This window comes from Sapajus apella, unplaced genomic scaffold (genome assembly GCF_009761245.1).
Source record: "Sapajus apella isolate SASKATOON/1434 unplaced genomic scaffold, GSC_monkey_1.0 scaffold21, whole genome shotgun sequence".
NCBI lineage: Eukaryota > Metazoa > Chordata > Mammalia > Primates > Cebidae > Sapajus > Sapajus apella.
The window spans coordinates 19,183,742-19,196,003 of record NW_022436961.1 but is presented as its reverse complement, the minus strand read 5'-3'; positions in this window follow the sequence as shown (position 1 = coordinate 19,196,003).

Genomic DNA, 12,262 nt, shown 5'->3' with positions numbered 1-12,262 from the left:
GAAAGATACCTATGTGAGTCAAGTTGCAATTAGGTGGTTTTGCAGCTAGCACTGTATCTGCTATACATTAGTAGGCACTTACAAAAGATTTCTTAAAAAAATCGAGTTAATGATTACAGTTTTTAGAGATAAGGACTGCGTCAATTGATGGCACGTGTATATCTATGTAACCTGCATGTTCTGTACATGTATCCCAGAACTTAAAGTATAATTTAAAAAAAGAAGTAGTAAAGCGTAAATCTCTAATACAGCAGTATGCCATAATGGTTTATTTGCATATGTAGTATTGAATTATATGAAAGGAGCAAAAGTGGTTCAAAATAGAGCAGAAACTTTGGGAAACCTTGAACATTTTACTCACCTCAGTTATAATTTTTAATGTCTATTTTATTGTTACCGAACACAGCTATAAACATGATCACTTGGGATCATCATGAATAAATTCTACAGTTTTATGTGTATAATCCTGCATCTAGCTATACAAACAGCTTTTCAAGCTCCATAAATTTGATGGTTACATAATATTAGATTTAAAGCAAATGAAACATCAAATTTGAAATAATGTTGGTATTATGTAAAGTTTAAACATGGCATTGCTAGGTTTACACTTAAATTTATATGTATAATACAGTCTCAACTCCAGGGAAACTCAAGAAAGCATTTATGATAATATACTTTATACTTCAAAATTAATAACTTGAAACTTCTCACCACATTTCTTATATAATTTGAGTAAAAATATGCAGTAGAAAGAAAGGTATATGAACTCTTAGCGAGGGAATTGATCACTATATCAAGACTGCTTGTAGATTTGATATTTGTGAGGTAGAAAGATTGCATTAAAGTACTCATTTTTCAGTTACTATGAATTTTCTAAGCAATTCTGTTTATAGAATCCGTGGATTAGCAAATGTTGTTGCAAAGCTTTTATTTTTGCAAGATCCACTACTGCGTACTACTAGGAGTCTGATCCATTGGGAAATAGCAAAGGGATCACAAGTAAGAAGTGGCTGCATCCTGTTTACAATAGCAAAGACCTGGAACCAACCCAAATGCCCATCGACGATAGACTGGATAGGGAAAATGTGGCACATATACACCATGGAATATTATGCAGCCATCAGAAACGATGAGTTTGGGTCCTTTGTAGGGACATGGATGAACCTGGAAACCATCATTCTCAGCAAACTGACAGAAGAGCAGAAGATCAAACACTGCATGTTCTCACTCATAGGCGGGTGTTGAACAATGAGAACACATGGACACAGGGAGGGGAGCACTACACACTGGGGTCAGTTGGGGGGAAATAGGGGAGGGAGGGTGGGGGGTGGGAAGCTGGGGAGAGATAGCAAGGGGAGAAATGCCAGATGTAGGTGATGGGGAGGAAGGCAGCAAATCACACTGCCACGTGTGTTCCTATGCAACAATTTTGCATGTTCTTCACATGTACCCCAAAATGTAAAATGCAATAAAATAAATAAATGGGAAAAAAAAAAAAGAAGTGGCTGCATCACCTTTGTTTGTAATGCAATGTACTGAGTGAATATGGAAATAGAAAGGATGCTGCTGCTGAGATCTGAACCAAAAATAAACCCTTTTTTTTTTCTGAGAACTGTTTTTTCATTTCGTATGTTATTTTGTTTATTCAGGCAAAATTATTCTGCACTTTTTTCTCTAGTGCACACACGGTTTTCAAATGAAATCAACAGTTGTTTCAAAATGATATTTTCATTATTATGGTCACTTAAATGACACCTCAAGAGTTTCATCTCCTTTCTCTTTGTTTAACATCCTAATTCCACTTTGGTTTATTCTTTTCTCTCACTATAGACAGTAAGCCTCTGATAAAATGTGTGTGTGTGTGTGTGTGTGTGTGTGTGTGTGTGTGTGTGTTTGCAAAACTAAATTTAAAAAAAAAAAAACAAGTACTGTCTCTACAACTCTAACTCTTGGCTTGGTTAAACTTTATTCATCCTAAGTTTTGGTTTTCAAATTAAAGGGCATTTCCTCAGAGAAAGATTTCTTGACTGTCTCTTAAGTTAGGCTTCCTTCTGTTAGTCTGTATCCTAGTCAATTTTTACTTTTATATTTGTAATTTTATATTATTTGTGCATTTACTATGCTATGGAATGTGTCTGCAAGGATTATAGATCATTGTGAGCTTACATATTGTTTGGTGCATAGTAGGCTTGTAATTAACATTTGTTAAATAAAAATAAATAAATGAGTGGACTTTTTGTATCCCATTTAAGTCTACAATGCAGTGTTTTCCTATAAAAAGATTTTTGAATAAAAATTTAAAAAATTTTCAAACTTCTGCATGCTTACAGACAAATACAGAAAGATAATGTATTTCACAATTGTTTTGGTTACTGGGATTTTCCTCAAGAAAAGGTGATATTTGGAAATGCTGAGGAAAAAGAAGCAGACATAATCTCTATCATATTTTTTATACCTAAAACCATATATCTTAGGGTGAGGGATATTTTCATTGTTGTAGAGGGAATACAACTGACTCTTTGAACTGTCTGTCTGGGTTAAGATATATGTTAAATTATTAAATGCTTTATATTTTGTAAAATAATAATGGGATAAATTGCTCCTCTTTCGGGTCTAGTCTCAGTGCTGTACCATGACCACCACTTCATGAGATTCTGGATCCCATGGGATTTAAATTCTTAGCTCAGGGAGCTAGAAAGTGTTTCAGATTGTTTGCTCTGTTGGCTAACTGAAACTTGATCTCAGGGGTACACTGTGGTAAATGATTTGGGTGATCCAGAAATTCTTTAGTATTGTGAAAGGAGGCATCTAAAGGCATCGGAAAGTAGGTATGTTAGAAGAGATTTATTATGTGTGACAGTTGTTTATTGCCATCCCTCCCTTCTGCTACAGACCTCATTCCTAGAGATTGTTTTCATCCCCTAGACAGTGAGAGATACACTGGTGTCAGGAACATCAGCATCCTTCAGTGCATTGTCCTTTGTAAACCAGTGATGTAAGAAGGACATGATCCATTGGGACAAGCTCCCTGACTTCAGGAAGAAAGTAACAGCACAGTAGACAAAGTGGGAGTAGTTGTAATGGCTATGGTCCTGAACAAAATGATTAGACTTTTGTAAATCATTATTGGAGGCCAATTGATCATAATGTTGGTAGAACTCCAAAGATGGGAAGCTCATTGAGTTCTTATTCTTTTTAACTGTACAAGCTCTAGGTATAATGGGAAAAAAAAAAGACAAAATTAACGCTGAGGTGTCATGAACCCCCACCCATTTCTCACATCAGAGTCATTGCATAGCCCCCACCCATCCCTTTGAGTGAATGGCAATGTGGGTGCTTCTGAAAAAGACTGTTGTGAAAACATCATTAGTTTATATTATAGATTTTCCTGCTATCTTTTCCTAAAGACACCAAGAACCTTTTGTGAGAATCATGTTTCCCACTGATACTTGGAAGATACCGACCACTGGCCCTGAGATGACTCTAGAACCTGGGGTACATAACACCATTCTTGTCTTCCAGGCAGTGTTGTGTCCTATAGGCATCAGTTGTTAGGTAGAGTTTTATCCCAATTCTGTGTCACAGTCAGCCCAGGGGCTGTGACACAGTTCTGGGTTTTTGCTTCCCAAGTACTCCAGAATATTATTGGCACTGTAGCCCGTGGCAAGATGATGACCAGAGTGCTAGGTTTTGATGATGGAGGTGAAATATAGTGCTTTTCACACAGCAAAGAAGTGACATTGAAGCTCTGGAATCCTGAACATCTTCTGTCAAGGGACACAAATTAGGATAAAACAAAGAAACTTGTGCAGACACATCCACAGAGAGATCAGGCCTCAGGAATGTAGATTGGATCACTTCATAAAGGAGAAAGCCTGGCCCTCTGAGGTGAAGGCTGAGCCAAAAGGGAATATTGAATAGATCAGTGAGGATAACGTTATAAATACTGATGCAATCCTGGTGAACAGGTGCAGAAATGAGAACAGTAATAGCTCCTCATATTCTTCTTGCATGATTATATTTAGTAGTAACTGTTATTCATGTTGTTCTTTTATACTTCTGTAGTATTTTACACTGAATTTTTTGTTGTGGTTATGTTTATAATTGGTCTATAATTTATAAAAAATAAAGATAGCATTGAAACTGGAAAAGAAGACAATTAACATTACCTAGAGTTAAGTATGTTAATTGATGTGACTTTGGATCTTCCCTTTCGTGGAAACAATGAATACACTTTCATTTATCTGAGATCTCACTGTACTATTTATGTGGAAGCAGGAATTGTTGCAGTTCCTTGGGTGTTTAAATATGAGAAGAAACCTGTCTGTAAGTGTAGAGTAGCCAAGGGCCAGTAGCATAGATCGTCTTGGTCAAATTTATTCTAGTACCCAAAGCTAGGGTCCAAAGATGACTTAGTTTCTACTGGAACAAAGCTTTGGTTCAGAGCCGAGTTACACTGAGAGACAGGCAAGTATCCATGTTGCGGACCTCCACCTTGAGAGGTGGTATGGCTCTGGCTCAAGCAGCCATATTGACAACTTCAGATTTTGTTGTTGTTTAACTGTGCTGGAATCAACAGTTACCTTGGTGCCCTAATGCTGCCTAGATTCTGTTTCTGTATCTTTCAAACAATTCTCTGAAGAAGTCATGCTCCCTATTAAGCCGATTTTTATTTTATATATATATATATATATATATGTATGTATGTATGTGTATGTATATATAAAATCACACTTTAGGTTCTGGGGTACATGTGCAGAACATGCAGGATCGCTGCATAGGTACCTACCTGGCAATGTGGTTTGCCACCTCCATCCCCTCCTCCACCCTGTCACCTATATCTCATATTTCTCCACATGTTATCCCTCCCCAACCTCCCTACCCCCACTGTCCCTCCCCTGTTTCCCCCCCAACAGACCCCAGAGTGTGATGGGTCCCTCCCTGTGTCCATGTGTTCTCCTTGTTCAACACCTGCCTATGAGTGAGAATATGTAGTGTTTGATTTTCTGTTCTTGTGTCAGTTTGCTGAGAATGATCATTTCCAGATTCATCCATGTCCCTTCAAAGGAGACAAACTCATCATTTTTTATGGCTGCATAGTATTTCATGGTATAGATGTGCCATATTTTCCTTGTTGAGTCTATCTTCGATGGGCATTTGGATTGGTTCCAGGTCTTTGCTATTGTAAACAGTGCCACAATGAACATACCTGTGCATGTGACTTTATTACAGAACAATTTATAATCATTTGGATATATACCCAGCAATGGGATTGCTGGGTCAAATGGAATTTCTATTTCTAGGTCCTTGAGGGATTGCCACACTGTCTTCCACAATGGTTGAACTAATTTGCACTCCCACCAACAATGTAAAAGTGTTCCTGTTTCTCCACATCCTCTCCAGCATCTGGTGTCTCCCTATTTTTTAATCATCGCCATTCTAACTGGCATGACATGGTATCTCAATGTGGTTTTGATTTGTATTTCTCTAATGACCATTGATGATGAACATTTTTTCATGTGTTTGTTGGCCATATATATGTCTTCTTTTGAAAAGTGTCTGTTCATATCCTTTGCCCACTTTTAAATGTTTTTTTTTTTTTTTTTCTTGTAAATCTGTTGTAGTTCTTTGTAGATTCTGGATATTAGCCCTTTATCACATGGGTAGATTGCAAAAATGTTTTCCCATTCTGTTGGTTGCTGGTTCATTCTAATGATTGTTTCTTTTGATGCACAGAAGCTCTGGAGTTTAATTAGATCCCATTTGTCTATTTTGGCTTTTGTTGCCAATGTGTTTTGTTGCCAATAGTGTTTTGGTCTTTTAGTCCTGAAGTCCTTGCCTGTGCCTATGTCCTGAATGGTTTTGCCTAGGCTTTCTTCTACGGTTTTTATGGTGTTATGTCTTATGTTTAAGTCTTTAATCCATCTGGAGTTAATTTTAGTGTGAGGTGTCAGGAAGTGGTCCAGTTTCTGCTTTCTGCACACTGATAGCCAGTTTTCCCAACACTATTTATTAAACAGGGAATCCATTTCCCATTGTTTGTTTTTGTCAGGTTTGTCAAAGATCAGATGGTTGTAGATGTGTGGCGTTGCCTCCGAGGCCTCTGTTCTGTTCCATTGGTCTATGTCTCTGTTTTGGTACCAGTACCATGCTGTTTTGATTACTGCAGCCTTGTAGCTTAGTTTGAAGTCAGGTAGGGTGATGCCTCCAGCTTTGTTCTTTCTGCTTAGAATTGTCTTGGCTATGTGGGCTCTCTGTTGGTTCCATATGAAGTTTAAGGTGGTTTTTTCCAGTTCTGTGAAGAGGATTATACGTGGCTTGATGGGGATAGCATTTAATATATAAATTACTTTGGGCAGCATGGCCATTTTCGCAATATTGATTTTTCCTAACCATGACATGGAATGTTTTTTCATCTATTTTTGTGTCAAATGGGTTATTTAGACTTGACCAAAATTAACTTTTTACTAGTGTACTCATGTATTTGCATAGATTTTTAAAAATCGGTGTAGAGATAGTCATCAGGTGTTTTCATGCTATACTATTTCATACTTTTGAATAATTACAATTATTAAAAACCAACATATACATTGACGTAACATTTGACCTTTGCTGGAGGTATTCAGTCAGAGGTTAGATATCATCTGTTATAGGCATTGTATAAGGAAAATGTTAGACCTAGTGAGTTTTAAGATACATTTAAACTTCAGATTTTTTTTTTTCTTTTTCTTTTGGTGGTTGAGGGAACAGGGTCTTAATCTGTTGTCAAGACTGGAGTGCAGTGGTACAATCACAATTCACTGCAGCCTCTACCTCCCAGGCTGAAGTAATTCTCCCAACTCAGCCTCCTTATTAGCTGGGACCACAGGTACTCACCACCATGCCTGGCTGTTTTTTTTTTTTTTAATTTTTTATAGAGACAGAATATCACTGTCTTGCCCAGTCTGGTCTTGAACTGCTGGGCTCAAGTTATCCTCCCACCTTGGCCTCCCAAAGTGCTGGGATTACAGGTGTAAGTCACAGTGCCCAGACTAAATATTTTGATTACATGAAAACATTATGGAAATATTTGTAAATTTTTTGTTACGCTTAATTTTTAAAGTAAATTTTAAACATTTTCTTTGAAAACACAATTTGTTACTAGAATTATAGTTTATTTGTTGAATCTTAGAAATTTTACTTAAGAAGACCTAAAGTCTTCAATAATAATGGGTCTTGCTTTAAATTTCTAAAGCAAAGTCAAATGATTCACATGAATTTCATATTCATATATATGTATATGTATATACTTAAATTTGGAAATTTACTGGATCAGGAGAAAATTCAATCATTTCAATATGGCTTTAAGAAATGGCATATTTCAAAACATTATATTCTTTATAATATTTAGTGCCTTCCGCAACTGTTAAACTGTCAAACTTGAAAGACATATGTACATTAAATCATAAAAAATCTTTGATCATTTTGTAAGAATGACAATCATGAGTTCATAAATTATGAAAGCACTATTACTTTATGCATTATTGCTGATAATCATGTTAGCATTTTTATATACCAAATGTTGCAACATGTGTCCAATACAATTTTTATTTTGGTTATGTGCATATGAACGCTGTCAAGATTTGTCCTCCAATAAATACAACCTGAAGGTCTAGATTAGCAATTTTAATATGGTATTAAAATACAATAGTGTTTAGGTATCTATGTAATCTTTTCCAATCATAAATGTGTGACTTTTCTATTTCTTCTGTAACAAATGACTACAAACTTAGCAGTTGAAGCAACACAATGCACTGTACTATACTTCTGTAAATCAGAGGTCAGACATGGTCTCAGTGAACTAAAAGGAAGGTGCTGGTGAAGTTGCATTTCTTTATGGAGGCTCCAGAAGAGAAATTGTTAACTTAATCCTTTTGTTGTTGGCAAAATTCAGTTCCTTGCACAGAAGAAGAACTTTTTTCTTGCTGGATGTTGGCCAAGGGCTTTTCCTGTTTTCTAGAGGTCACTCCTGCTTTGGCCTGCTTCCTCTGTCTTCCAAGACTCCCTTTTGCAAGTGATAAAGGGAGTCCTCATGTACATTTCTCTGGTTGATACTTTTGCCCTCATCTTTTGCTTTTAAGAACTTAGGTTATTAAATTGGGTCTACTGAAATAATCCAGGATTCTTCTTCCATCTCAAGGCCATAGTCTTAATTACATCTACAGAGTCCTCCTGTTGTAAGGATTAGAACATAGATATCTGTAGGGGGCCAGTATTCTGCCTTGTTACAATAGATACATAGATCAAAGTAACCGATGATCATAGAACTACTAATCATATCCATGTCAACCTTGAAAGAGCATATGCATTAAAGATTTTGTTCCTATTATCAAAATAACATTTCTTTTAATTCAAACTTTAGGCTCTCAAATTAGAAAGTTAAATTTTTACTGCTTCAAGTGCAGTTCTTTTATCACAGTCTACTCCATGAGAGGATTTTCTGCTCTTTCATCTCTTCTCCTCATTTCCCCTCCTTTTCCTAATTTCTGAGGTGCTAACTAATCTAATCATCGTCATCATCATCATCATCATTATCATCATCATCACCAAAACAATAACAACAATAACAATGGTAACTACCCTTTCCTGATGGTCTAATACAGGCCTTTACTGTGCTACAAGCACTAGTGCATCATCTTGAAGATCTGTAGTAGTCCAGGGAAGCTTCACAAGCTATCAAAGTCTTCCAGGCAGAAAGTCAAAAATTAAAGTCAGTCACAGCTAATTTCACAGTCTACAGATTTTTACAACATTAAATTGTTTACCATTTAAAAGTGTAATTTAAGTTAGAAAACACAAATTTGAGTTACAAGTAAAAAAAAAATCAAAGAAATTTTATGTAAATGTTGAATATTGGTATAATTACCTTTTTAAAATAAAATTTCTTTACTCCATGATTAAAGAATAGTACTTCATTAAGATTTTATCTGTAAAAAGAGAGATTATTATTATTTTAAAGATTATACTAAAACGCTATTTTATTTTACTGAAATGTTACTTTATTGTCCTTTGAGTCTTCAATTGTAATTCTAATTATATGCAGATTTAACTATCAAGTCTGTATTAGTCTGTTTTCATGCTGCTGATGAAGATGGACCTGAGACTGGGCAATTTACAAAAGAAAGGGTTTTAATGAACTTAAAATTCCACATGGCTCAGGAGGCTTCACAATCATGGCAGAAGGTGAAAGGCACATCTCACATGGTGGCAGACAAGAGAAGAGAGCTTGTGCTGGGAAACTCCAATGTATAAAACAGTTAGATTTTGTGAGACTCATTCACTATCAGGAAAACAGGATGGGAAAGACCTGCCCCAAGATTCAATTACCTCCCGCCAGGTCCCTCTTACAACACATGGAAATTCGAGGTAAGATTTGGGTGGGGGCACAGCCAAACTGTATCATTCTGCCCTGGACCCTCCCAAATCTCATGTCTTCATATTTCCAAACCAATCATGACTTCCCAAGAGTACCCCAAAAGTCAGCATTAACTAAAAAGTTCAAAGTCCAAAGTCTCATCTGAGACAAGGTAAATCCCTTTTACCTATGAGCCTGTAAGATCAAAAGCAAGTTAGTTACTTCCTAGATATAATAGAGGTACAGGCATTGGATAAATATAGCTGTTCCAAATGGGAGAAATTTACCATAACAAAGGCGCTACAGGCCCCATGCAAGTCTGAAATCCAGTGGAGCAGTCAAACCTACAGGCTCCAGAATGACCTCCTATGACTCCAAATCTTAAATCAAGGTCATAGTGATGGAAGAGGTGCATTCCCATGGTCTTGGGCAGCTCTGCCCCTGTGGCTTTGAAGGGAATAACCTCTTTCATGGCTGCTTTGATGGGCTGGTATTGAGTGTCTGCAGCTTTTCCAGGTGCATGATGCAATCTGTCAGTGGATCCACCATTCTGGGATCTGGGACCATGGCCCTTTCCTCACAGCTCCACTAAGTGGTGCCCCAGTAGGGACTTTGTGTGGGGGCTTGAACACCACATTTCCCTTCCATAATACCCTAGCAGAAGTTCTCCATGAGGGTCTTGCTCCTGCATCAAATTTCTGCCCCGGCATCCAGATATTTCCATATTCCTTTGAAATCTACCTGTAGGTTCCCAAACCCCAATTCTTGACTCTGTGCTCATTCAGGCTCAGCACCATGTGAAAGCTGCCAAGGCTTGAGGCTTGCACTCTCAGAAGCTGCAGCCCAAGCCCTACATTGGCCCCTTTCGGCCACATCTGGAGCAGCTGGAATGCAGGGCATGAAGTCTGTAGGCTTCACACAGCATGGTCCCCCTAGGCCCAGCCCAAGAAACCAGATTTTCCTCCTAAACCTCTGATGGGAGGGGCCACTGTGAAGATTTCTGATGTACACTGGAGGCATTTTCCCCATTATCTTGGAGATTAACATTTGGCTTGTCATTATTGATGCTGATTTCTGCAGCTGGCTTGAGTTTCTCCTCAGAAAATGAGATTGTCTTTTTTATCATATTGACAGGCTGGAAATTTTCCAAACTCTTAAGCTCTGTTTCCCTTTTAAAACTGAATGCCTTTAATAGCACCCATGTCACATCTTGAATGCTTTGCTTCTTAGAAATTTCTTGCACCAGTTACTCTAAATCATCTCTCTGAAGTTCAAAGTTTCACAAACCTATAGGGCAAGGGGTAAAATTCTGTCAGTCTCTTTGCTAAAACATAACAAGAGCTACCTTTGCTCCAGCTTCCAACAACTTCATTTCCATCTGAGACCACAACAGCCTGGGTTTTATTGTCCATATCACTATCAGCATTTTGGTCAAAGCCATTCAACGAGTCTCTAGGAAGTTCCAAACTTTCCCACATTTTTGTCTCATCTTCTGAGCCTTCCAAACTGTTGCAACCTCTTTCTGTTACCAGTTCCAAAGTTGCTTCCATGTTTTCAGGTATCCTTACAGCAGTGCCTTACTTTTCCAGTACCAGTTTACTGCCTGTTTTCACACTGGTGATAAAGACATATCTTAACTTGGCAATTGACACACACACACACACACACACAAAGAGGTTTAATAGACTTACAGTTCCACATGGCTGGGGAGGCCTCACAATCACGGTGGAAGGTGAAAAGCATGTCTCATGGTAGCAGACAAGAGAAGAGAAATTGTGCAGGGAAACTCTACTTTATAAAACAATCAGATATTGTGAGACTTATTCACTATATGAGAACAGCATGGCAAAAGTCTGCCCCCATAATTCATTTACCTCCCACTAGATCTCTCCCATGACATGGGGGAATTCAAGATGAGATTTGAGTGAGGACGTAGCCATGCCATATCAAAGTCTAACTTCATAACAATTTTTGGCACTAAAAATGAGAGTGAAGCAAGATTGTTGAACAGAAGCCTTTTCCAATCATCCTGCCAACGGAAACTACCAACTTTGATAACTATCTACACACAAAAAACAACTTCATAAGAACGAAAAAGCAGGTGAGCAATCACAGCATCTTGTTTTAAACTTGTATCAGTGAAAGAGGCAGTGAAGAAGGTAGGAAAGACAGTCTTGAATCACTGATGCCACTCCTTCATCATCCCCTACCAGCAGTCATGTGGCCCAGAAGAATCTGTGCAGTTGGCAGAGGGAGATCACTGTGATTGTGGGACCTTGCATTGAACTCAATACTGCCATGTCACAGCAGAAAGCAATACCTTGTCCAGCTAAGCCAATGCCCAGACATGGAGGGAGCATTTAGACCAGTCCTAGCAAGAGGGGCGTCACCCATTCCACTGGTTGGAACTTGAATTCCAACAAGCCTTGCCACATAAGCTAACATGCTCTTGGGTCTTAGGTAAACTTGAAAGGCAGTTGAGGCCGTAAAGACTGCCACTCCTAGGCAACTCCTAAGCCTATGCTGAGTTATTGCCAATGGACATGGGGGCACACGACCTAATGAGAAACCAGATGGAGTGGATAAGGGAGTGCTTGTGTTATTTTGTTAAAATATACAATTATGTGCTTAGATATCATATTCTGCAAGAGTATCAATTTTCATAGAAGTGTAAGTAGTGTATACCAGATCAGAGCCCTCTGTGCATCTATATAAAGACATTTTACAGAAAGTACAGTGTTTGTCAGATTCTCATGCTATCCTTCCATGCCAAGCATTACTAAACTGTGACTTTCTTAAAAAACTGGTTAATGCATTTATCGAAGAAAGAGAAGAGGGAGGAGGAGGAAGGAAAAATAGAGGGAAAGA